Raw genomic sequence first — 27955 nt, 5'->3', positions numbered from 1 at the left:
TGAATCCATGTATATAGAACCTACTGATATGGAAGACTGACTATGTGTCCAGAGTAGCCTTTGATAGGAGGTCCCAGGTAGGACTCAGCAGGAAGAAGAGATTCATCTCTAAGTTTCCAGTTGGAGATTGTGAATACTAAGACATTCAATACAGCAAACATCTTCCCAGAGAGAAATAGCAATGTTGGAAGTACAAAAATATTTAGGGAGTTTTGATCTCACACGGGCAATCTGATACTGGTTTTAGTTTATCATCCACTTCCGTGGCTTCACGTACTATCTATGTGTTGATGACTCAAATCTTCTGAGCTCCTGACCTGAATATCCAACTGCCAACACACTATTTCCACTCAGCTATCTCTCAGACACCCGAAATTCAGCAAGGCCAAGGACTCTGAGCCCTTAATCTGCCTGAAATCTCTTCCTCCTCCAGTGCTTTCTGTCTCCAGGAATAGAACAATCATTCACACAGGTACTCACGCTAGAAAATGTAGATTCATTGTGACACAGTATAGCTTCCCACTCCTATCTATCACCAAATCTTATAAATTCCACCTCTGAGCTATTTCAGATTCACCACCCTTCACCACCCTTACTGCCACACCACTAGTTAGGTGACCTCAGTCTCTCCTGATCTGTCATTCAATGTCCATATGTATTCTCCAACCCACTTATCTCAACTCTTTTTTCAATGGAAATCTAATTTACATATTTTTCTTTTTTTTTTTTTTTACTTTTTTTTTTTATTTTATTTTTGACAGGCAGAGTGGACAGTAAGAGAGAGAGAGACAGAGAGAAAGGTCTTCCTTTGCCGTTGGTTCACCCTCCAATGGCTGCCGAGGCTGGCACGCTGCAACCGGCACACCACGCTGATCCGATGGCAGGAGCCAGGTACTTATCCTGGTCTCCCATGGGGTGCAGGGCCCAAGGACTTGGGCCATCCTCCACTGCACTCCCTGGCCACAGCAGAGAGCTGGCCTGGAAGAGGGGCAACCGGGACAGAATCCGGAGCCCCCACCGGGACTAGAACCCGGTGTGCTGGCGCCGCAAGGTGGAGGATTAGCCTAGTGAGCCGCGGCACCGGCCTACGTATTTTTCTTTAAATTTTTTCATGGCTTTCCAATGAAATACAAAATTTTAAGAGACTGAGGCTCTCCATAATTTTTTATTCACTAGACAAGTGTTTTCTTAGGATGTTTCTGTGCCTGACTACTTAAACACTGAAATTTAGCAGTGAATGAAACAAACCAAAATCTCTACCATTAGTGAACTTACACTCCAGTGGGAAAAACAGAAAATAAATCAATAAATAAAATATAAAACAGGTGAGATTGCATTTAGTAAGGAGAAAAATAAAGAAAAGACAAAATATCAGGATGGAAATTAAAATTTGTGATGAGAAATTGAGGGAAGCTCTCCAGTAAAGACACAAAGGGGCCTGTGTGGTTGTACATGAGTTAATCTGGTGCCTGCAACACTGATATCCCATACCAGAGCATTGTTTATAGAGTCCCAGGTGCTACATTTCTGATCCAGCTCGCCATTGATGCAACTGGGAAGGAAGTGGAAGGATGATCTAAATGCTTGGGCTCCTGACACCCACATGAGAGACTTGGATGGAGTTTTTGGCTCCTGGCTTTGATATGGTCCATCCTTAGCCAATGCAGCCATTTGGGAAGTGAATCAGCAGATGGAAGACCTCTCTCTCTCTCTCTCTCTCTTTCTCTCCCCCTTACTCTGCCTATCAAATAACTAAATAAATCTTATTTAAAAAACATGAAAGAATAAAGGGACAAATCCATAGATACCTTCAGTAAGAGAGCACCTGGCTGAAGAACAGAAACTATAAAGGCCCTAAGAAAGGGCCTTGCTTGGCTTCTTCAACATTTAGTGAGCAGGCCAGTGACTGAAGTGAGAAAGAAAGAAGGTAAGCTCTTCTCTTATCTCATAAACAGGTGGTTGAGGGATGGAAGACAGAGAAGATGTTTCAGATCATATAGGACCTTTTAGGTTAGCAAAAGTACAAGATTTTACTGATCATAAGGTGGAAAGAAGTATAGGACCCTCAGAAGAATAGTGACATGTGAGCACTTACTCTGCATTTTGTTGTGCATGCTGGAAATTGCATGCTACATAAGACAATTAAGGTCTCTGTCCCAGGTCACACTGTACTAGAGGAAAGCAGGTTATACACCAAAAATAATACATCAACAAGAAAATCTCATTGAAAAAAAAAAACCATTGACAATAAAAAGTAAGACACAATGATACGTTGGGGAGATGAGCTTCTCTAGCATCTTCAAATTTACACGGAAGTCCATTCTGAGGCAATGATGCATCCACTGAGACAAAAATGTCAAGTAGCATTTGGGCACATGAAGATCTGGGTGCAGAGGATTCCACACAAAAGAATAATAATTGCAGCAGGAGTGAAGTGGGCATGAGAAGGAGTACCTAGGAGTGGGACAGAGGCCAGTGTGATTAGAGATTAGTGTGTGGGCAGAAGTGGTAAGGACTAATATGAGAAAAGTCAGAAAGTCTATACAATTTGTGGACGAGGTTATTGTAAGGCTCTTAAGTTTTATTTTAAACAAGATGGTATATGTCCCTTTTTCTATGACTAACTGAAATCAAAGTAAACAAAAACTAGAGGGGCTTTCAGAAAACTGTACCAAACTTAACCGAAGAATTTCAGACCCTAACTCTGACCTTTAATTTAGCCTGGAGTGACCTACACATTATCTTGCCCACTTCTTGTACCCCTAAAATAACAGCAAATCTGAGCCAAAATTCAAGCCCATGCTGACTCCCTTGCAGCTTAATAGCCCAACTAAAATTCTGTGAGCACCACAGCAGTCCCACAAACAGATACAAATTGGACTAACAAAGCATTCATGAGAATCCAGTGTGCTTAGATCATAAGGTTGCAATGAAAAAAAATATATTATCAAGCTCATAAATTATGACAAAATCAGGGAGGTAACACAACATAAGAAAGAGAATCCTACCTTATCCCAGGGATGAATGTTAGAAGACTTAAAAAGACCCTATAACCCCTGAAGGACAGGGCTTACTCAGTACCTATTTCATCAGTCAGTCAGCCCCAAATATTCAGAGGAAAATCCAGAAACTGACAATGGGGCCCCATGAGCCAGATGCTAGATATAGCTTTTGGGGTGTTGAATAATGGATACAAGGCTAAAGAGGAAAGGAACTCCGGCATGGGAAGCAACAGTCCAAAAAATAGACTCATATACGTTAGCAGTCACTTTAACTAGTGCCCTGAGACCTCACTGCCAACACAGGGGGCATCCAACTATGGACGAAAGTTCCAAGAGAGAATGTTTCAGGTGTAGGAAGCTGGGACATTGGTGTAAAGAATGTCCCCACCTTAAAATCTCACCAGTGTAAACAAGAGGGACACTGAAAATGGGATTTCCCTCAATTTTGAAGGAAGAAGACTCCCTCATGTCCTCATCCAAGGGCTGATGGGGCCCCAAAATTCAGTTAGCTCTCATAACCCAAATGACCCCATGTTCTGGAGTCCAGGATAATACTGAATGTCACATGCAAGAATGTCAATTTTCTAATTGATAAAGGAGTCATTTACTCTGTTCTGAATTGCCATGCAGGGCTTCTGTCCTCAAGGAGTTGTGTCATATACTACAGGGCAGTTACAACCAAAACAACCTCGTACTTACACAAAAACTATAGGCCAATGCAACAGAATAGACACTCCAGAAATCAAGCCATGCGTCTACAACCAACTTATCTTTGACAAAGGAGTTAAAATGAACCCCTGGAGCAAGGACAGTTTCTTCAACAAATGGTGCTGGGAAAACTAGATCTGCACATGCAGAATTAAGAAACAAGACCCCTACCTTACACCTTACAAAATAAATCCACTTAAAATGCATCAAAGACCTAAGTTTATGACTCTGCACCCAATACCATCAAATTATTAGAGAACATTGGGGAAACCCTGCACGACGTTGGCATAGGCAAAGACTTTTTGGAAAAGACTCCAGGAGCACAATCAAAGCCAAAATTGACAAATGGGATTACATCAAACTGAGAAGCTTCTGCACTGCAAAATAAACAAAGTGAAGAGGCAACTGACAGAATAGGAAAAGTTATTTGCAAACTATACAACAGACAAAGGATAAATATCCAGAATATGTAAAGAGCTCAAGAAATTCAACAACAACAAAACAAAACAATCCAGTTAAGAAATGGGCAAAGGACTTATACAGGCATTTTCAAAAGAGGAAATCCAAATGGTCAACAGACACATGAAAAAATGCTCAGGATCACTAGCCATCTGGAAAATGCAAATCAAAACCACAATAAGGTTTCACCTCACCCCTGTTAGAATGGCTCTCATTCAGAAATCAACAAAGATCAAATGCTGGCAAAGACATGGGGGAAAAGGTACCCTAATCCATTGCTGGTGGGAATGTAAACTGGTGCAGCCACTGTGGAAGACATTATGGAGATACTTCAGAAATCTGAATATAGACCTACCAAATGACCCAGCCATCCCACTCCTTAGAATTTATCCAAGGGAAATGAAATCATCATATGAAAAAGTTATCGGTACCCCCATTGTTTATTGCAGCTCAATTCACAATAGCTGAGATATGGAATTAACCCAGATGTCCATCAACTGAAGACTGGATAAATAAATTATGGGATATGTATACCATGGAATACTACACAGTGGTAAAAAAAAAAAAAAGTGAAATCCTTGCCGGCGCCACGGCTCACTTGGCTAATCCTCTGCCTGCGGCGCCAGCACACCGGGTTCTAGTCCTGGTTGGGGTGCCAGATTCTGTCCCGGTTGTTCCTCTTCCAGTCCAGCTCTCTGCTTTGGCCCGGGAGTGCAATGGAGGATGGCCCAATTGCTTGGGCCCTGCACCCGCATGGGAGACCAGGAGGAAGCACCTGGCTCCTGGCTTCGGATCAGCACAGTGTACCAGCCGCAGCAACCATTTGGGGGGGGTGAACCAACAGAAAAGTAAGACCTTTCTCTCTCTCTCTCTCTCTCTCTCTCTCTCTCACTGTCTAACTCTAGAGGCCTGTCAAAAAAAAAAAAGTGAAATCCTGTCATTTATAATAAAATGCATGCAACTGGAAAACATTATACTTAGTGAAATAAGCCATTTCCAAAAAGACAAATACCATGTGTTCTACCTGATCTATGTTAACTAATAGAGTAACTAAAAAGTAATCTATAGAAGAGAAATTGATACTTTGAGATGTGATGACTTTGAACAGCCCTTGTCTCAACTGTTGTGTAGCAGGTTTTTTTTTTATACTATTTGTTGATTTTAATGTAGGGTTAATCTTATGTATATAAAGTTAATTGAAAATAGATTTTAGTAAAAAATAAGAATGGGAATAGGAGAGGGAGGAGGAAGAAGGGTGTGAGTGCAGATGAGAGGGAGGGTACGGTGGGAAGAATCACTAAGTCCCTAAATTTGTATTTATGAAATGTATGAAGTTTGCGTACCTTAAATTTTAAAAAAAGTTTAAAAAAATTGTGTCATCATGGGAATTGATGGCAAGTCCCATGCCCAACAATTGACTTTGCCTCTGGTTTTCTAGATAGAAGATGTCCTTGTCTCCCACCATTTTTCAGTGATGCCAGAATGTGTGACTCAATTACTAAGCAGAGATTTACTTTCCTCCCTGAATATTTCTCTCAGGTCCATCCTGCTAAATCTAAACCTTTTTATTGTGATGTTATAAGTAACAAGACTATGTTAACATCAAAATAGAGTAGATCCTTGGCCCTGAGATCAGGGCATACCTGAACAGGCTACAGGTACTGCCCCCATCACAGACCTCCAAAGGACAAGGCATGGCTTCCTCATCAACACCAACACCCCTTCAACCCAGAAGCCAAATGGGAACTCCAACCTTTGATCAATAAATTTCTTAGTCATGGAGTCCTGGTTCCGTGTCAGTTCTACTGCAACACTCCCATTATTGATTTATGTCATGTGAAGAAGATTCTAACAGAATATGGCAACAAGTTTCTTCTGGCATAAGACTCCAAAATCATAACAATTAATACTCCTAGGAGACCCAGTTTTGTTAAAGATTTGGAGGAAGTGATCCCACTCTGAGCAATTACACTCTAACGGAAAGGATCTCATAAGGTGCTAGTTAACACTCTCATTGCAGTTAAATTACAGGGAATTTCTAGTTGGGTATATACATCAAGAATTCAAACTATACCTCTTGAGTCTTCACAAGCACACCCAGTTCTGCCTACTCTTATGAGCCAATTGACAATTTCAAGTTTTTCTTCGAAAGGCTAAAATATAAGTAAAATTTTTTTCTTTTGTCATAACTTCTCTCTAGAGAGAGTCATTAAGGCTGTTTCATTTCCCATATGACAGACTCTTTCCAGCTATCCTATTTCTCAGGAAACTGCCATTGGCAGGAAAGCCCCACACCACAATAGCAAATGGAGAAAACCCGACTATGTACCTTGAGATCACTTTGAGAACCATTTCTGCTGCCTTGGGTGACTTAGTGAAGACTGCTGACCAGGCCCTAAAACAATTACAAGTTTCTTCAGATTCTTTAAAGTGGTCACCAACTACCTACTAGCCCTAGGTTATATATGGGTGAGTAGAACAGAATATGTGCAATGATTAATAAAACCTGATGCACTTGCATTAACAATAGCAAAATCATTTTAAAAAGATATCAAAGGATTTATGATCAAGCCAAGTGGTTCCATGAGTTTGGTAAGGGAAATCCTTTAGCTTACACCACCTGGGAAGAAGCACAAAGTACTCCCCCTTCTCTGACATGGTTCTTACTCTTGTTCCTTTTTGGTCCATGAATACTCATCCTAATTGTCAAGTTTTTTTTCTTCCAGAATTCAATGGTTTCCACCAAAAATGATGTTGATGCAGGGATTTCACCATTACCAATGACTGGTAGCTCTTCCAGTGGAATTTTAAGATCAGTTAGCAGGGCTGGCGCTGTGGCATGGTAAGCTAAGCCTCCATTTGGATTCTGGCTGCTCCACTTCCAATCTCTCTGCTTGTGGCCTGGGAAAGCAGTGGAAGATGGTCCAAATGCTTGGGCCCCTGTACTCACGTGGGAGACTAGGAAGAGGCTCCTGGCTCCTGGCTTCAGATCAGCTTAGCTCTGGCCATTGCAGCTATTTGGGGAATGAACAAACAGAGGGAAGACCTTTCTCCCTGTCTCCACCGCTCTGTCTGTAACTCTGCCTCTCAAATAAATAAATAAATCTTAAAAAAAAAAAGAGAGAGAGACCAGTTGGCAAGAGAAATGTTCATTCCCTGGCTAGGAACGAATGACACCCTGACACAGCCTGAAGAAGTTGCAGAATATGGACCTTCCTCCCTCAATCTCCTATAAAGATTAGGGGATGAAAATTTCTGAAGGAGAAAAAAGATGATATATGTAAAGAGGTATCCAACAAGGAGCTGAGGTTCCCAGCCTTTCCTTGCATACTTGCCACACTAAAGTCTACCTGTACCTCCCAAACTCTCCCCTTTTTCTGTGTAGCAGAAATCCATGGTTTCTATGCTACCCAAAAATAATACACATGGCTGCTGTCTTCAATTCCCTAAAAAATCTTTATCTAATTATAAAGACATTATAATAAAATGATCATGGCTGATTGTCCTACTCCTATGATGCACCTGATGCCTTGACAATTATGAGGTTCCAAAAAAGGGCAAGAAAATGTTGGTACTCAAGCCCCAGCCCAAACCCAAGCCCTTGTGAATATTCAGTTAAACTCTACCCTAGGTACCACCTCCTATGCCTCTAGATGATATAAAGGGATGAACCTGAAACTCCCAGATTGCAGCTCTCTCTTAAACATGCCCATGCTCTTTACTGAGTATGTACTTTCACTATGCTTGCAAATAAATCTTGCTTCTCTGATGACCTTTACCTATATCATATCCTTGAATCCTTTCTTGCATCAGAAAGATGCAAGAACCTGGACCTAGCCATCTGACAGCAGATCATCTCAAATCAATTGGCTCAGCTGAGAAAAAAAAAAAGATCTAAATTCAGGTTACAATGAAAATAGGTCAGCTATGGTACCAAAGAAATATGCAGCTGGTTACTACTGACTGATGTATACAACAAATCTGCTTCTGAATGTAGGACTGCTCTAAGGATAGCTCCTCAAGGACAGGGAATGCCTCTAATTTATCTATTACATACAGCACCTAATATAATAATATACACATATCAGCTATTCAATAAAGATTTGTTGAATAGAGGAAAGAAGAAAGGGAGAACAGAAAGGAAGAGTAAGATTCTTTAAAGTTCAGTAACACCAAGCAAACTAAAGCACTTGTTAAAGCATGAATTTATTAATGAGGCACCTCTCCTTAACACATACACACATACAATGCAAAAATATATGATTTCTGCCTTGTTTATGCTACTCTCTTAGATACATGCAAAGGATTCCACTTGATTGGCCAAGGTTTTAAGTTGCCACCTGCAAAGGAAGAAACTAAACAGAGATGAATTTACAAGATTGCTTCCCCTCATCTGTAAAAAGACATTCATGGTGCCATTAACAGCAACGTGGTTAAAAAAAAAAAAACTGAAAGACTCAGAAAAGAGCTGCCTTGTTATTGACCTCACAGGACAGAAATTTCTCAATGTTCCCTTGGTAATGAGTCATTGCAGTGGTAGGACCGGCTACCATGGGGAAGCTTGTCTACACCATCCTGATTAGGGGACACCAAAGGAAACTATAACTATGGATTTTTTCCACCCGCAAGAAAGAATCCAGAATTCTGCAGCTCTAAGCTGGATAGGGAAACCTATACCAACTGTAGCTGCTCCTGTTTCACTCTGTTCCCATCAACAGCCACAGGGTCTGCTTCTACAAGCAATTTATGGTTCATGCAGCTGCTTTGACAACTGGTTTGGGATTTCTTTAGTTTCAGCCACCAGCTCAGTCCCGTGGAGCCCTCATATATCAGCCAGTGTTTAGGAGTTGTACTACCAGCCTTCCCATCACAGGGGCAGCAGATGTGTTGAATGGGGGAGAGGTATGACTAATGGGTCTCTCCTCTCCACCCTTGCCATCTAAACAATAAGAGTGTCAAGTCTGTCTTTATGTCTGCTGGTCATAAATAAGCTAGAAAAATGGACTTGGACTTGTTTCACTTAGCAACATGGTATAGTGTTCCTCACACTGTTTTATTCTATGACACAGATATAAATGACTGAAAGAGAGGACCAGACAATTTCTTTGCCTTATAGTAAGGCAAATATGTTGCTGAGGCTCAAATCTTCATCTTAAACAATTTTTCTATCCATGCATCTATTTCTCTCTCTCTCTCTCTCTCTCTCTCTCTCTCTCTCTGTCAGTCTCTCTCCTCAAACTATTTATCATGTATGCTACTAGATATCATCACAACATGCTCAAACTGAACTCACTGTCTACCTTTACAATGCCCCTGTCAGAAATTTGCCTCCTTACTCTCCAATCCTCCCACATTTGCCAAGTCTTCTTTTGGTCTCTCAAACCCAGCCACCTCTCATCTTGTCCACAGTCATTACATTGTTCAGTCCCCAACACCTTGTGCCTGCATTACTGTTACCACCTCCTAACTAGCCTCACTTCTCTGAGTTTTGGAAATCCCTGTATCTAACAGGACTGTACAAGCTACACCCTAAAGTGACTCCAATGCACCATGCACTTATATTTCCTCCCTCTTAGTGTATACAGAACCCATGGTTTTTTCTTAGCTAATAGAGTGTGATAATGGATGACCTTCCTTTGATTGTTGTTTTATATAAGAATGCATTTGAGCAAACATGAGTGAGATATTCTCCTGCTGACTTTGAACAATCAAATGGCTATATTGTGAGCAGCCTATTGTGAGGGCCAAATGAAGAAGACCTATGTGCCATCTGTAGGAAATGAGGGAGGGGGGAGCTCTAGCTGACAGCCAGTGAGAAGCCAGGATGCTCAGTCTTACAACTATAGGGGGAATGAATTCTGCCAAAACTCTGAATGAATTTGGAAGTGGATTCTTATCCATTCAAATCTTCAGATGAGAATGCAAACCAGGCAATATCTTGATTGCAGTCTTAAGAGATCCTACCAGGAGTGGGGACTCCATTTTCTGCCAAGGACCATTTGGGTATTTATAGAGTCAATCACAGGCCATACAGAATTATCAACTTAAAAATTAGCCTGCTATAGATTTATTGAATTTCAGCTCCTGCCTGCAGTTGCCTTAGCAAGCCAGACCAGATGATTTTGCTAGCCTTACGGGTTCCACAGGAAAGACATTCACCCACCCCTGCAAAGACCCAGTTACACTGCACTTGGTCATTGAGGTAATGAATGGAGATTCTCATCTGGAGATTTGACTGGACAAGTATCTGCTTCCAAATGCATTCAGAGTTTTGGCAGAATTCATTTCCCCTATCGCTGTAAGACTGAGAACCCTGCCTTCTTACTGGCTGTCAGCTAAAGACCCTCCCCACCTTATTTCCTAGAGACAACACATAGGCCTTCTCCATTTAGCCTTTATCATAGGCAGCTCACAGCGTAGCAGTATGATTGTTCAAAGTCAGCAGGAGAATCCCTCACTCATTACCTCAATTACAAAAATAAATGTGTGTTGTTTTAGGAACATAAGTTATGGTAAATTGTTACTCAGCAATAGCAACTAATAAAAAGCTCTGATACTATTATTAGTATTAAGTTAATGAAAATGGAATTTGATCATTAATTTCTTGAAACGCTTTATTCCTTGACTCCTCCCTGTCCACCCTCTATGCTCTCTAAATCCATGAGGGTTCTTCCTCCAACACATACCCCTAAATCTCTGTATCTCCTCACGGCTCCATTCCTAACCATTTTCCTGTTAGACTCCTGGCATCCATGTGGGAGACCTGAATTGAGTTGCCAGTGCCAAGCTTCAGCTTCAGCCCAGCCCAAATCTTGCCACTCTCAAATTCACCTTCTTCACAACTGAGAGAAGGGGCTGTACAAAACATAGCATGATCTGAAAGATGATGGTATACAAGACCCTACACACCCTACCGTTTGCCTACCTCTCCAATCTTAACTTCCATCATTGTACACTGACAGTTTTAATGATTTGTTGAAGTATAATTAATATATGATAAATTGTATTTATTTAAAATGTTCCATTTGATACATTTTGACATATATAAATATATATCAAACTATCACCACCATCAAGATAACAAAAATACTTATCACTCCCAAAACTTTATTCATACCCCTTTGTAATACTTCTCTCTCACCAACCCCCGACCTAATTTTCCAAGCAGCCACATATCTTCTCCCTATCACCACAGATTTATTTACATTTTCAAGAATTTTTAACAAATAATTTATCTAATATTTATTATTTTTAATATTTATTAATATTAATATTATCTATTAATATTAATATTTATTATTTTTATCTGAATTTATATATACATCCATGTTGTAGCACGCATAAACAAATCATTCTTTCTTACCATTGAGTAGTATTCCATTGTATGTCTAGGTCACAATTTTTTACTACCCAACTGTTAATGAACACTTGATGGTTTCCAAATTTTGGTCTTTACAAATAAAGGTGCTATGAACATTTATGTACAAGTATTTGAATGGATATATGTTTTCTTTTGTCTTAAAGAAATACCAAGGAGTAGAATGGAATGGATATCTTATAGGGATTTTGTTTGAGGTTGCATTGAATCTATAGATCAACTTAGGAAGAACTGATGCCTTAACAATATTGAGTTTTCCAATACATGAATAATACATATATCTCTCCATTATTTGATCTGCTTCAATTTTTCTCAATCATGCTTTACAAATATCAATGAAACATAGTCAAGTGTTGCATAATGGCATTTCAGTCAATAATGAACCTCATACAAGTATATGACTATATATATAGTTTATATATATAGTCTTGGTGTATAACAGGCTATATCATACAGGTAGGTTTGTGTAAGGGTACTTCATTAAGTCCATATAATGAAACTGTCTAATGACATATTTCTTAAAACCCATCTCTGTCATTAAATAACATATGATTTATAGGCCCTTTGGCCTCCCCAGACTCTAAGCTACATCTCCACAACTCAAGAGATTGCACTCAGCTCCATCGGGGCTCCTACTCCCTGCTCCACAGCCTGAAACCAATCTCTAAACAGAAATCATGGTATTTGTTAGGACCTCATTTGTTTTTGTCTCTGAAGAACTACTGTCCATTTCCTGATGTACAGCTTTTTCAAAACGTGCTAATATATTTTGACTGAGTTTTTTGGTAGCAGAAATCTGCTAAGCTGATCTTGTTTCTAATCAATATGCCATTTTGTTTCCTGCCTTCATGATTCTCTCAAGCTATTCTTTCTATTCTTTTTTTAAATTTTTTTATTCAGTAAATATAAATTTCCAAAGTACAGTTTATGGATTACAATGGCTCTCCACCCCCTTAACTTCCCTCCCACTCGCACTCCTCCCATCTCCCGCTCCCTCTCCCATTCCATTCACATCAAGATTCATTTTCAATTATCTTTATATACAGAAGATCGATTTAGTATATATTAAGTAAAGATTTCATCAGTTTGCACCCACACAGAAACACAAAGTGTAAAATACTGTTTCAGTACTAGTTATAGCATTACTTCACATTGGACAACACATTAAGGACAGATCGCACATAAGAAGTAAGTACACAGTGACTCCTGTTGTTGACTTAACAATTTGACACTCTTGTTTATGGCCTCAGTAATCTCCCTAGGCTCTAGTCATGAGTTGCCAAGGCTATGGAAGCCTTTTGAGTTCTCTGACTTCGATCTTATTCTTACAGGGTCATAGTCAAAGTGGAAGTTCTCTCCTCCCTTCAGAGAAAGGTACCTCCTTCTTTGATGGCCCATTCTTTCCACTGGGATCTCACTCACAGAGATCTTTCACTTAGGTCTTCTCCGCCCCCCCTCCCAAGAGTGTCTTGGCTTTCCATATCTAAAATACTCTCATGGGTTCTTCAGCCACATCCAAATGCCTTAAGGGCTGATTCTGAGGCCAGAGTACTATTTAGGACATCTGCCATTCTATGAGTCTGCTGTATATGCCGATTCCTATGATGGATCGTTCTCTACCTTTTTGATTCTATCAGTTAGTATTCGCAGACACTAGTCTTGTTTGTGTGATCCCTTTGACTCTTAGACCTATCAGTGTGATCAATTGTGAACTGAAATTGATCACTTGGACTAGTGAGATGGCATTGGTACATGCCACCTTGATGGGATTGTATTGGAATCCCCTGGCACATTTCTAACTCCACCATTTGGGGCAAGTCCGATTGAGCATGTCCCAAATTGTACATCTCCTCCCTCTCTTATTCCCACTCTTATATTTAACAGGGATCACTTTTCAGTGAAAGTTTAAACACCTAAGAATAATCGTGTGTTAATTACAGAGTTTAACCAATAGTACTAGAACAAAACAAAAAAATACTAAAATGAATAAAGTATTACATTGTACATCAACAGTCAGGACAAGAGCTGATCAATCACTGTTTCTCATAGTGTCCATTTCACTTCAACAGGTTTCCTCTTTAGTGCTCAGTTAGTTGTTGCCGATCAGGGAGAACATATGATATTTGTCCCTTTGGGACTGGCTTAATTCACTCAGCATAATGTTTTACAGATTCCTCCATGTTGTTGCAAATGACTGGGTTTCATTGTTTTTGACTGCTGTATAGTATTCTATAGAGTACACGTCCCATAATTCCTTGATCCAGTCTACTGTTGATGGGCATTTGGGTTGGTTCCAGGTCTTAGCTATTGTGAATTGAGCTGCAATAAACATTAAGGTGCAGACAGCATGTTTGTTTGCCAATTTAATTTCCTTTGGGTAAATTCCAAGGAGTGGGATGGCTGGGTTGTATGGTAGGGTTATATTGAGGTTTCTGAGGAATCTCCAGACTGACTTCCATAGTGGGTTAACCAGTTTGCATTCCCACCAACAGTGGGTTAGTGTCCCTTTTTCCCCACATCCTCTCCAGCATCTGTTGTTGGTAGATTTCTGAATGTGAGCCATTCTAACCGGGGTGAGGTGGAACTTCATTGTGGTTTTGATTTTCATTTCCCTGATTGCTAGTGATCTTGAACATTTTTTCATGTGTCTGTTGGCCATTTGGATTTCCTCTTTTGAAAAATGTCTATTGAGGTCCTTGGCCCATCTCATAAGTGGGTTGTTTGTTTTGATGTTGTGGGGTTTCTTGATTTCTTTATAGATTCTGGTTATCATCCCTTTATCTGTTGCATAGTTTGCAAATATTTTTCCCATTCTGTTGGTTGCCTCTTCACTCTCCTGACTGATTCTTTTGAAATACAGAAACTTCTCAATCTGATGCAATCCCAGTAGTTAATTTTGGCTTTGACTGCATGTGCCTCCAGAGTCTTTTCTAGGAAGTCTTTAACAGTACATATATCTTGCAGGGTTTCTCCAATGTTCTCTAATAATTTGATGGTGTCAGGTTGTATATTTAAGTCTTTAATCCATGTTGAGTGGATTTTTGTGTAAGGTGAAAGGTAGGGGTCTTGCTTCATGATTCTGCACGTAGAAATCCAATTTTCCCAGCACCATTTATTGAATATACTGTCTTTGCTCCAGGGATTGGTTTTAGATCCTTGATCAAATATAAGTTGGCTGTAGATGTTTGGATTGATTTCTGGTGTTTCTATTCTGTTCCATTGGTCTCTCCATCTGTTTCTGTACCAATACCATGGTGTTTTGATAACAACTGCCCTGTAGTATGTCCTGAAATCTGGTATTGTGATGCCTCCAGCTTTGTTTTTGTTGTACAGGATTGATTTAGCTATTCGAGGACTCCTGTATCTCCATATGATTTTCAGCATCATTTTTTCCAGATCTGAGAAGAAGGTCTTTGGTATTTTGATTGGTATTTCATTGAATCTGTAAATTGCTTTTGGGAGAATGGACATTTTGATGATATTGATTCCTCCAATCCATGAGCATGGAAGATTTTTCCATTTTTGGATATCCTCTTCTATTTCTTCCTTTAAGGTTTTGTAATTTTCATCGTAGAGATCTCTAACATCCTTGGTTAAGTTTATTCCAAGGTATTTGATTGTTTTTTTAGCTATTGTGAATGGGATTGATCTTAGGAGTTCTTCCTCAGCCATGGCATTGCCTGTTGATTTCTGTGCATTGATTTTATATCCTGCTACTTTGCCAAACTCTTCTATGAGTTCCAATAGTCTCTTAGTAGAGTTCTTTGGATCCCTTAAAGAATTATATCATCTGCAAAGAGGGATAGTTTGACTTCTTCCTTCCCAATTTGTATCCCTTTAATTTCTTTTTCTTGCCTAATAGCTCTGGCTAAAACTTCGAGAACTATATTGAATAGCAGTGGTGAGAGTGGGCATCCCTGCCTGGTACCAGATCTCAGTGGAAATGATTCCAACTTTTCCCCATTCAATAGGAGGTTGGCCATGGGTTTTTCATAAATTGCTTTGATTGTATTGAGGAATGTTCCTTCCATACCCAGTTTGCTTAAAGTTTTCATCATGAAAGGGTGTTGTATTTTATCAAATGCTTTCTCGGCATCTATTGAGATAATCATATGGTTTTTCTTCTGCAGTCTGTTAATGTGGTGTATCACATTGATTGTTTTGCGAACATTGAAACATCCCTGCATATCAGGGATAAATCCATTTGGTCTTGGTGGATGATCTTTCTAATGTGTTGTTGCATTCTATTGGCGAGAATTTTGTTGAGGATTTTTGCGTCTATGTTCATCAGGGATATTGGTCTGTAATTTTCTTTCAGTGCTGCATCTTTCTCTGGCTTAGGAATTAAAGTGATGCTGGCTTCATAAAAAGAATTTGGGAGGATTCCCTCTTTTTCGATTGTTCTGAATAGTTTGAGGAGAATTGGAGTTGGTTCTTCTTTAAATGTCTGGTAGAATTCAGCAGTGAATCCATCTGGCCCTGGGCTTTTCTTTGTTGGGAGGGCCTTTATTACTGTTTCAATTTCTGTCTCAGTTATGGGTCTGTTTAGGTTTTCTATGTCTTCCTGGTTCAATTTAGGTAGGTTGCATGTGTCCAGGAATCTCTCCATTTCTGATAGATTTCCCTGTTTGCTGACATACAAGTCCTTGTATTAATTTCTGATGATTCTTTTTATTTCTGTAGTGTCTGGTGTTATGTTTCCTTTTTAGTTTCTGATTTTATTGATTTGGGTCTTTTCTCTTCTTTTTTTAGTTAGTTGGGCCAATGGGGTGTCAATTTTGTTTATTTTTTCAAAAAACCAGCTCCTCGTTTGGCTGATTTTTTGTAATTTTTTTTATTCAATCCTGTTGATTTCTTCTCTGATTTTAATTATTTCTCTTCTCCTACTAGATTTGGGTCTGGTTTGCTACAGATTTTCTAGATCCTTGAGATGAATTGAAAGCTCATCTATTTGGTGCCTTTCCAATTTCTTGATGTAGGCACGTATTGATATAAGCTTTTCTCTTAACACTGCTTTTGCTGTATCCCATAAGTTTTGGTATGTTGTGCTGTTATCCTCATTTACTTCCAGAAAGTTTTTGATTTCTCTTGATTTCTTCTGTGACCCAGTGTTCATTCAGGAGCATGTTGTTCAATCTCCATGTGTTTGCACATGCTCTAGGGATTCCTGAGTTGCTACTTTCCAACTTCATTCCTTTATGGTCTGAGAAGCTCCATCATATGATTCTAATTCTTTTGAATTTGCTGAGACTTGCTTTATGGCCAAGTATGTAGTCAATCCTAGAGAAGGTTCCATGTGCTGCTGAGAAGAATGTAAATGCTTTATGTGTAGGATGAAAAGTTCTGTAGATATCTGTTAGATCCATTTGGGCTATAGTGTCATTTACATCTACTGTCTCCTTGTTAATCTTCTGTCCTGTTGAGCTGTCTATTTCTGAGAGTGGAGTATTGAAGTCCCCCAGTACTATTGTATTGGGGTCTAAGTCTCCCTTTAAGTCCCTTAACAGATCTTTTAAATAAACCAGTGCCCTGTAATTAGGTGAATGTACATTGATAATCGTTACATCTTCCTGTTGAATTGATCCCTTAATCATTATATAGTGCCCCTCTTTGTCTCTCTTAACAGTTTTTGTGGTAAAGTTTATGTTGTCCGATATTAAGATGGCTACACCCACTCTTTTTTCATTTCTGTTGGCATGGTATATCTTTTTCCAGCCTTTCACTTTCAGTCTGTATGCATCTTTGTTGGAAAGATGTGTTTCTTGTAAGCAGCAAATAGATGGGTTTTGTTCCTTAACCCAATCAGCCAATCTATGTCTTTTAACTGGACAGTTCAGACCATTAACGTTCAACGTGACTATTGATAAGTAGTAACTTTGCCCTGCCATTTGCTAAAGATATTTTCTAATATATGCTTTGAATTCCCTGTGATCTTCTGCTGTAAGGTTTCCTTCCTTTACCTTCTTTCATATTGATGACCATGTTTCTGTGTTTCTGTGTATAACACATCTTTAAGCATCTTTTGTAGGGCTGGACCAGAGGCGACAAATTCTTTCAATTTCTGTTTGCTATGAAAGGTCTTTATTTCACCTTCATTCACAAATGAGAGCTTAGCAGGATATAATATTCTGGGCTGGCAGTTTTTCTCTCTTAGTACCTGGGCTATGTCTCGCCATTCCCTCCTAGCCTGTAGTGTTTCTGATGAGAAGTCTGCTGTGAGTCTGATTGGAGATCCTCTGAGAGTAATCTGACGTTTCTCTCTTGCACATTTTAGGATCTTTTCTTTATGTTTCACTGTGGTGAGTTTAGTTACAACGTGTCGTGCTGGGGATCTCTTTTGGTCATGTTTACTAGGGGTTCTATGAGCTTCCTGTACTAGGATGTCTCTGTCCTTCTCCAAACCCTGGAAGTTCTCTGCAAGTATCTCACTATAAAGGCCTTCTAATTCTTTCTCTCTCTCCATGCCTTCAGAAACTCCTAGAACCCAAATGTTGGGTTTTTCAATAGTATCCTGTAGATTCCCAACAATATTTTTTAGATTTCTAATTTCCTCTTCTTTTCTTTGGTTTGACTGTACACTTTCCTGTGCTCTGTCTTCTAAGTCCGATATTCTCTCTTCTGTTTCACTGACTCTGTTTTTAAGGCTCTCTAATGTGTTTGTCATTTGATCTATTGAGTTCTTCAGTTCATTTTGATTTCTCTTCACTATCACACTTTCCTGTTCTACTAGTTTCTGCATTTCATTTTGATTCCTCCTTAAGATTTCATTTTCTCAAAGGAGATTTTCTATCCTGTCCAGTAAGGAATTCTGTATTTCAAACATTTGTTTTTGAAAACTTCTAATTGTTCTTATAAATTTTTGAAATCTGTATCTTGCATTTCTTCCATCTCATCATTTTCATAATCTTGAATTGGGGTGTCTTGTTCATTTGGGGGTGTCATAATGTCTTCCTTGTTCTTGTTTCCTCGGTTTTTGCATTTGTTGCTTGGCATTGTGGAGATATCTTTGGATTCTTCTTCCCTTGCTGTGGTGTTTTTTCTTGTTATACTATGACTGTATTAATTGGACTGCCTTCTTTTGATGGAGCCTTAGAGGCTTGAGATGGGTGTGGCCTGAGAGCTCTGTTTGGTTCCTCAGGGTTAAGGGTGTGCCAAAGGTGACACTCCCAGGTTAGGAGTGGTAAATCTTTCTCTCTTTCTTTCTTTCTTTTTTTGATTCAAAGGGGAAGTAATTCCTCACAGTTCGCGTTCCAGCGCTGGTGTGTTGAGTCTGCCGCTGGTGTCCCGAACTGTGGGCTCCCATGCTCTCCATGCAGGTCCACTGTGAATCACTAGTTCCGGAAGAGTTTCCTCTGCTGTTTTTTCCCCTACTCTTCCTTGAACCTGCAGTATCTCCACTTTTATTAAACTGTCTCTTCCCAGACTATCAGTGTGCTCCCTTCCTATTCTGCCATCTTGCCGCTCCCGCCCGCTATTCTTTCTATTCAGAGTGACTTTTCCTCCTTATTGACTTGGATAGCTCTCTTGCTTATCTCTCAAAAATCATTTTACATGATAACTCCTCTAAGAATATCCCCCTGTATCCCAGGTCTGAGTGTTTCTCCCTTTCCTCTTTGCCCCACTTGACTCTGTGAATGTGCCTGCTACTTCCATTTTTACTACCTTATGTTCAAATTATCTGGTGCATAACCTATTGCCATTTAATTGTAAGACCTCAAAGACAGGGGCCAAGGCTTATTCACTTCTTATCTTTAATTCCTTCTAAAAACTTTGTTATATAATAGGTACCCTGTAAATATTTTCTGATTTTCATCTTTGGGATGCGAGTTATTAGCAAGGGGTAAGAAAGGATTATCTTCCTTTGTAGATGGTTACCTCCAAAAGGGCAGGGATGACATCTGAAAACAACAGTCAGCTCCACTAATTCAGCTCTACTGTTGTTCAGTGGAAGATGCCACTTCAAGAAGCTGGATTGCTGGGTCAAATTGCTGTTCATGCAAATTATTCTCCAGGAAGCTATCAACTTTGTACTACCAATAATTTTAGAATTCTTGTTTCTTCTCACCCCAGCAATATTAAATAGTGTACTTCATTTAATGTTGCCAAACTAATGGGAGAAAATTATATCTCATTACACCTTATTACTTATATGAGATGTTGAGGAGCTTCTACATAAAGATTTATTAGATATTTATTTTTAAGCTGGGGATGCCATTTCATGACCGTCCTGCTTATTCTGTTTGTCCCACCTCCACCAAAGATCCATTCGTCACCCTTCTATGCCTTGGCCTTGACCAGGGATGCTGACTTACATTCTTGAGACTCAGTTACAGGAAGGAAACCCCCTCAACCAGAACTCCAACTCTCTCCAAGCTCTGTGAAGTCATTCTTTCCCTTGTGTCTCCAGAGCTACTAATGTTAATGCTTACTGCTTTTGCTAATGCCTTTTTTATTTATCCTCTTAGTTTTGGCTACAACTCTATCAATAGTCTCTTCATAAACTCTTCTTCGCTGAAATCCTTTGAATTGTCCTTGTTTCCTCTGGGACTTGACCAATACAATAATCTATACCTGTTTTTGAATTGTAATTTTACTCTATGTCTTTTTATTTATGTTGGCTTTCTATATATTACAGATATATTACTTTTGCTGATATATGAATATACATGGGTAGGTTTCAAATATTTTCTCCCAATTAGTAGTCTTTTAAGATAGTATTTGTATTTTTCTAATAGAAAAAAAATATTTTTTTCTCAGATTCCATTGGTTTAGCTTATGTTACAACATTAAACTGGAGCTAAAAAAAAATGCATCCTGTCTTACTTCCAGATTTGACTAGAAAACTTTTTTGTATATATTCTTGTTAATTCTTTTCCTTGGATCAGGTTAGGCCTCACCAGGAATTAACACAATCTGGATTACATCAAGCTAATTAGCACCCAAGTGCTCCCAGCCCTCTAATTAGAGTCCTTTGGTAGAAGTCACAGATGACTATAGGCCTTCCAACTATATATGACTCCTATAACCACTGACACAGGAAAGAAAGCATTAACTTATCTGATAAACGGTAAGCTTCAGGAAGACAGGGATCTATCTTGCCCTGATTAATACTGCATTCCCAAGTTCTAGGAACACTGCCTAACACTGTGTGCAAAACATGTCTGTTGAATGAATTAATGATAAGGGAGAGAGAATAGCATTTCCCTTTTTGCTTTCCTGTTCCTCAATTCTATCACTATGAAATATACCACAAATCAACCTAGCTGATGCCAGGTCAATTATTATGCCTATGGAATAAAGAATAGCCACTTCTAGCCCATAAAATAACTGCAAATGGTATCTATGTTACCTGGGAAACTTTAGAAATCAGGTGCATGGTGGGAGCATGGGGATGGGCAGCCAGATTTCACATGCGGCAAAAATCCTGAAAGATTACGAAGTTGTGTGTTTGTTTATTCATCTTAAAACTGTAAAGCCAGCTCCTATTTAGAGGAGGTATACATAGGGATAAGGAAAGCTCTCTTTAAGACAAGAGGAAGGAGGGCCAGCGCTGTGCCGCAGTGGGTTAAAGCCCTGGCCTGAAGTGCCAGCATCCCTAATGGGCGCCGGTTCTACTCCTGGCTGCTCCACTTCCAATCCAGCTCTCTGCTATGGCCTGGGAAAGCAATAGAAGATGGCCCAAGTCCTTGGGCCCCAGCACCCACAAAGGAGACCCGGAAGAAGCTTCTGGCTTCAGATCGGCACAGCTCTGGCCATTGCAGTTAACTGGGGAGTGAACCAGCGGATAGAAGACCTCTCTCTGTGTCTCTACCTCTCTCTGTCACTCTGTCTTTCAAATAAATAAAATAAATCTTTAAAAAAAAAAAGACAAGAAGAAGGAATGCTATCATTTGTGAAAAGAGGTAAAATCAATACTTCCTTTTCTTGTAGTATAGGAAGGCTAAGATGGTAGGCAAGAGAGACAGACTGTGAGAAAGCACTGGGACAGGGCACTGGAAATGCACAGGAATTTGAATGCCTGGGTCACAACCCAAAGTTGTGACAAAGTTGAGCTATGACCCAGAAGATGCAGAAGCAGTGCATGAGGGAAACAACTCTTGTGTGAAGTACTCAGGTGTTGGAAGCCTTAGCAGGCCATTATGTGAGCAGAGCCATTTGTTTAACAAACAAGTCCTAATCATTTAGAATACATCATTGAATAAAATATCCAATGTATTATTTTATCCATTATCCTTTCTGTGCACTAAGACTATTCCTCTAATCTCCAGACAGTGCCTGTATAGGAGCATGACCACACAGGTAAATATCCTCTAATAACTATTCATTTGTCCACCTGTGGGGTCAACCCTTGATATGCCCTAGACATTTGTAACCCCAGGAGACCACCCCTAGATCCCTAGCAGAGTGGGAAAGGGAGGCTGTCCATGAATGGTCAGCTAGGATAATTTAATCTGGGGAAGAAGAGATACAGACACTCCTAGCATATGTTCTTTCAGTCTTATTAAACATTTCAAAATAAACTAGTTTATTTCAGTAGTCTCTCCTCACCTCCTCTCTTCCAGAGCACAGGCTCAATGTCAAACATTTACTTAGTTCCTTTCTCCTGATGCCCACATTAAACACATTGAATCAAAATTCCAAAACACTCTTCAAGTGTGGTTAGGACTAGTTAATGATTGTCTCATTACGAAAGAGTTGATGGATGTTCCTTCTCAGAAACCACCCTGCCTGAGTCCTCCATTGACCATTCTGCTGATTTATGGGCTCACTTCATGGCCTACTTTTTAAATGGTTTGTGTTCAAAGTACCTAAGACCCACCCTGGTGTCCAGAGACCTCTGATCTCAGTGCTGCTCCCAACCTTGCCCTTAAAGTCTATAGTATCTTTCATGACATAAACGCTAAAAATATTCTTCCCCAAGAAGCTGAATTGCTACCTACCAGGCATTATTTGAAATTATACAAATGCTGTTCTCCACCAAAAGGAAATTCAAGTGGGGGCCAGCAGCAGTGGCGGGTGGGAGTGGGGTGCTTAGCAAGAAGGCCTTTTGTGCTTTAGGAAAATTCCTTCTGTTCAACAGGTTTTTGTTTTAAACATTAACCAGGCAACATGCCAGTCTCAGGCTAAGAAGGCATGGCTGGAGTGAGGAAACAGGTGGGAGGCAGTGACACTGTCCGCAGATGAAGGAGGCCAGGCAGTTCACACTCCCCATTCTCCTGCAGCCTTCGTGAAGGCTACCCTCCCTTGTCTCCTTGAAGTGATTGCCAGGAAAACTGCGATCTGTTCTAACTAGTCCAGCAGAGGGTTCACAGAGAAGGTTCAGTTTTGCTTTGGAAAAAAAAAAAAAATCAGGGAAAATAAAGGCTTAATTCACTCAGAATTATTGAAAAAATAGTAGCTCCCAGTCTTAGGATTTTGTGAAAGGGCGAGGGCTCAAGGGGTGGCAATTCAAGAGACAGCTGATGGGGAAGAAGGAAGGACTTTCACCAGTTGTTGCTCACAAAGAACGAAAGTTTTTAAATGTAACCGGAGTTTCCACGGGGCCCCCTACATTGGAATGTGGTGGCAAATGTGGTGTCATTAGCTCAAATGTCCCTGGCACTTGCTCTTTCCTACATGCTCAGCAGAACTTTGGCTTCTTGCAATTTCCCTTAAAGACATCACAATTTCTGAGATGCCTGGGGGTAGGGGTGGTTATATATTCACAAATAAGTGCACAAGCTACCAAATGCCTCTGCTAGGTGCTACTGACAATTCCTTGGGTACTGTAGAAAAAAAAAAAAAACATAGATGCAATGCTACTTCTCATAGAATCTACTCAAACACACCTCCTCTGAATCATTCTATAAATTTACTTGTGCCTATTTTATATAGAGATACAGAGTAAATATTAATAAACTCATAGAAATATCCCCTACTTATTCTCATATAAGTCTCCCTGATTGAACTCACAATATGTGAAACTACTAGGAGAGGCCGGTGCCGTGGCTCACTAGGCTAATCCTCTGCCTTGCAGCGCCGGCACACCAGGTTCTAGTCCCGGTTGGGGTGCCGGATTCTTTCCCGGTTGCCCCTCTTCCAGGCCAGCTCTCTGCTGTGGCCAGGAGTGCAGTGGAGGATGGCCCAAGTGCTTGGGCCCTGCACCCCATGGGAGACCAGGAAAAGCACCTGTCTCCTGCCTTCGGATCAGCGCGGTGCGCCGGCCGCAGCGCGCCAGCCGTGGCGGCCATTGGAGGGTGAACCAACAGCAAAAGGAAGACCTTTCTCTCTGTCTCTCTCTCTCACTATCCACTCTGCCTGTCAAAAAAAAAAAAAAAAAAGAAAGAAAGAAAGAAATGGAACTTTAGGTTAACATTAGGATGCTCTGAATTTAGATATATAGAAAAATGTCAGAGAAATTATGACAATTTTTTGGAAAATTTTATTTTAATGATTAAATCTCCTTAATTCCTTATTATCAAATAATGCATTGCTCCTTAGTCACCTAACACTAGATACAAGCAATAGCATGGAACCTTGTGATATCTCTTATTTTCTTTTTTTTTTTTTTTTGACAGGCAGAGTGGACAGTGAGAGAGAGAGAGAGAGCAGAGAGAAAGGTCTTCCTTTGACATTGGTTCACCCTCCAATGGCCACCACGGCCAGCGCACCGCGCTGATCCGATGGCAGGAGCCAGGTACTTATCCTGGTCTCCCATGGGGTGCAGGGCCCAAGTACTGGGGCCATCCTCCACTGCACTCCCTGGCCACAGCAGAGAGCTGGCCTGGAAGAGGGGCAACCAGGACAGAATCCGGCACCCCGACCGGGACTAGAACCCAGTGTGCCAGCACCGCAAGGCGGAGGATTAGCTAGTGAGCCGCGGCGCCAGCCCTTTTATTTTCAAACATCTAAATTTGAACATTAAACAAGTGGAAATGTGTTGTTGGAAAAACACACTAAGTTGTTGTTGATGAAAACTGAGAGTAATGGCAAAAATGTAAATAACTTTTGGGTTATATGATCGCAGAAAACGTTTGATTCTTGGGGCACTATTAGTAGATGCAAAGATGCTAGATGACAAGACCACCATTCGTGAACTCAGTGATTCATTCATTCACTCATCCAACATATACGAGTAACTTCTAAGTTCCAAGCACTACTAAGAATAGTCAGGATATATTAGCATGAAAACAAAGAGTTCTACCCTCATGGAGCTTATAAAGATAAAAATATGGAGGGCATATTAGTTATCTGTTATCAGTGACAAATTGCTCCAAAGTTTAGTGGCTTAAAGTAAGACCTTTTTTACCTAGCAGTTTCTGTGGGTCAGGATCCTCTGCTTCACTGTCTTTACAAGGTTTCTTTGTGATCCTGTTTCTCTGTGTTTCACAAAGTGTCAGTTCAGGGTCTGTAGTCTCATCCAAAGTCTTAGCTGGTGAAATACACACTTCCAGGTCCACTCAGCATGCAGTTCCTCACAAGTTGTTGGACTGAGAGTCGAAGCAACTATCAGTTGGTAGACAGAGGTCTCCTCACTTTATTGTCACATAGGCTTCTTGCTTCATCAAAGCATACACATTGAGAAGGCAATGGGGTCTGCTAGCAAGATAGAAGACAAAATTTTATATAACATAGTCATGGAAGTGACTTTTCCTCAACTTTGCCGTATTCTATTAGTTTAAAACAAGTTGATCAAAGAGAACGGATTACACAAGGCTAGGAATACCTGGAAGTGTAGATCACTGGGGATTATCAGATAGGCAATCTACCACAGAGGGTAACAGGCAATTGAGAATTCTAAGCCAAGAAATATTCTTGCAGCTTTTAATAATAATCTCCAAGTAAGTCTCATTGCCAATGACAATTGAACAAAAATCTGAGGGAGATAAAGACATCAACCATATAAATACTTGTGGAAAATATGTCAGACAGAGGAAACAATGAATGCACAATTCTAAAACAGAAGTATCTTCAGGATGCAGAGGGAGCATCAAGGAAGGCAGTGAGGGGAGTGGGAAAGTGGGGAGAATATCAGGGGACGGGGGATTGGAATCGGAATGGGAGATATCTGTAGGATCTTGTAGGTCAAAGACAATGGTTTTTATTCTGGGAGAAAGGGGAATGATGCAGAGGGTTGTGCAGAAGATGGACGTCTCCTGACCAATGGTTTTAAGTGATTCCTTAGGCTGCTTTGTTGAAAAATAACTATAAGAAGACACAGCAGGAACAGGGCTCTGTCTTATTCCCAATTAGGAGGCTACTGCAATAATTCAGACAAAAGAAGATAGTGTCTCATATGGTATGTTATTCCACCATACTGAAGTTGGGGGAATCTATCACTCTCCTTGCAAGAAGCAAGCCTGCTCTTTGGGTGGGAAAAGACGCAACCTCCTCTCGAGATTTCTCACTGCTCTGAGGAATGGCTCTGGTAAAAAGCAGTGAGAGCCTTGCATTCTTCACATACCCAGCAAGAATATGCAGGGACACTCAGGACCTATGGCGGATTGTGCCTCCCAAGAAAATACTCCTATGATAAGGTAACAAGTTCTCGAAATTTTGCCATTTCCAGTTCTTTTAACAAAATTGAAGAACTTCATGAAGTTCTCAGTGATGGATCACTAATAATGATTTTGATAGTAGAAAACTATATGATTTCTGGCATAAAATACAACTGTAGTTCAAAGTATTTTGTGAAATTGCTATAAGAACATTTGATTCATACCTTCTTGTTTATGTGAGCAAATACTCTCAGTGTTCATATCTATAAATGGAAAAAAAGAATAGAATTGATGTCAAACCTTCACTCTAACATTTCTGATTGCATTAACTCATGGAAAATTTAAAATCCCTATTAACTTCATAAGATATTTCCAATAAATAATTTTTATGTTTAGTAATTATTAACTGCAACACATTTATACTATTTTGAGTTGCTGTGTAATAGTAATAATTATAATTCAATCTAAAAGGAAAATTTTTATAATGAGTTCTATTCCTGTACAGGAAATTTAAAGTTTTTATCTTTAATTAGAGCTTAAATAGTTCAATATTTTTACATACATTTATCACAGCAAATTGTCATTAGGTGTTAAAACACTTGCAAATAGATTGTACTACAATAGGATAAACTTTCTTGTGGGAAATAAAATGAGGTAACACAAGTTCCAGAAGAAAAAGAAGAGTTCTCCACTGTTTAGAAGAGCTTGCTTTTGTCTTTCCTGTATGAAAGATAGGGAGTGTCAAATTGCTATGGATTAGGTTTCATTGGATATACTTAGAAGAATGATATAACATTTGAACTTTAAATGTCAGTATTTATAATACCACAGAAATTAATTCTTTCAAATAATTATAATTTTGAAGTACAGACATAAACGTTACCATGTGAGGGTGTGTCATTTAAAAAACTTATTTTTAAGTGTACACAAGTAAGACAGGCTGTGTTTTTAAAATAACAATCCAAATTCAAAAAGCTACAGCATGATATAAAGGACAAAGAAAACAATCCCTGGAGTTCAGCATCTATATTGGGCAAATGGGAAGTTTTATAAGGATTAAATGAGAAAAAAAAAGTGGGTGAAACCAGCTGGTTGGGAGTTTCTCAGCCAGGAACCTAATAAAACTCAGTTTACCTTATATCTAACTAAAATTCCTCTGGTTCAATGAAACCACATATCCTCATGTTAATTTGGGGGGTGGACCACATCAATCAACTTTCACTTAATAACACTTCATAAGCTCTAAAGAGTTAAATCATCTTTCAGATTTCTTTTAAATTCTAAACAATCCACAAATGCTAATAACAAAAGAAGAAAGGAAAAGGGAAGAAAGGGAGAGCAAGGGGATGAGGGAATGGGAGAAACAGTAAGGAAGAAAAGAAGGAAGGAAGAACACTGGTGGAATTTTTAAAATTTAAAACATTTTTTATCTCATTTCAAAGGCAGAGAGACAAACAGACAAAAATCGCCATCTACTTGTTCAGTCCCTAAATGTCCATAACAGCCAGGGTGTGCCAGACCAAAGCCAGGAGACAAGAATTCAATTCATGTTTTCTAGGTAGGTGATAGGGACCCAAATACTTGAGCCATCATCTACTATCTCCCAAAGCACACATTAACAGGAAGCATAGACTTGCACCAGGTTCTCTGATATAAGCTGAAGGCATCCCAAGCAGCATCTTCACCACTGTGCCAAACACCTGCCCCAGATGGATGGTTTCAAACACTATATTCACTGTCCTCCAAAACCAAGCAACTGGGTCAACTTGTGTTGACTTAAGCATACATTTTACCAAATGAATTTTCCATTGTTCCCACCTGTTCCGCCAAATAGTTTCAACTGTTTTGCTTTTGACCTGCTTTGGCCCAGTCCTATAAGGAATCTGCACTGTTGGAATACCCCACTTCTGGGCTCCTCCACCACAGATCAG

General features: G+C 39.8%; 1 long non-coding RNA gene across 1 annotated transcript in view; it reads right to left on the bottom strand.

Annotated features, from left to right (window-relative positions):
* The window catches only part of LOC149126628 (uncharacterized), a 37023-nt gene extending 10734 nt beyond the window's left edge, over positions 1-26289 (bottom strand). The window contains exons 1-2 of the long non-coding RNA XR_016234015.1: positions 26249-26289; positions 24836-25122 (exon numbers count right to left, since the gene is read on the bottom strand). This is a non-coding gene — a long non-coding RNA (uncharacterized LOC149126628). The remainder of the gene's footprint in view (positions 1-24835; positions 25123-26248) is intronic.
* Between the last annotated feature and the right edge of the window lie 1666 nt (positions 26290-27955).

The sequence above is a fragment of the Oryctolagus cuniculus genome, chromosome 5, assembly GCF_051225735.1.
Source record: "Oryctolagus cuniculus isolate XC-2025 breed Fujian yellow rabbit chromosome 5, ASM5122573v1, whole genome shotgun sequence".
In the NCBI taxonomy this organism is placed as follows: domain Eukaryota; kingdom Metazoa; phylum Chordata; class Mammalia; order Lagomorpha; family Leporidae; genus Oryctolagus; species Oryctolagus cuniculus.
The sequence above is the reverse complement of the archived record's forward strand: the minus strand, read 5'-3'. Positions and strand labels throughout refer to the sequence as shown.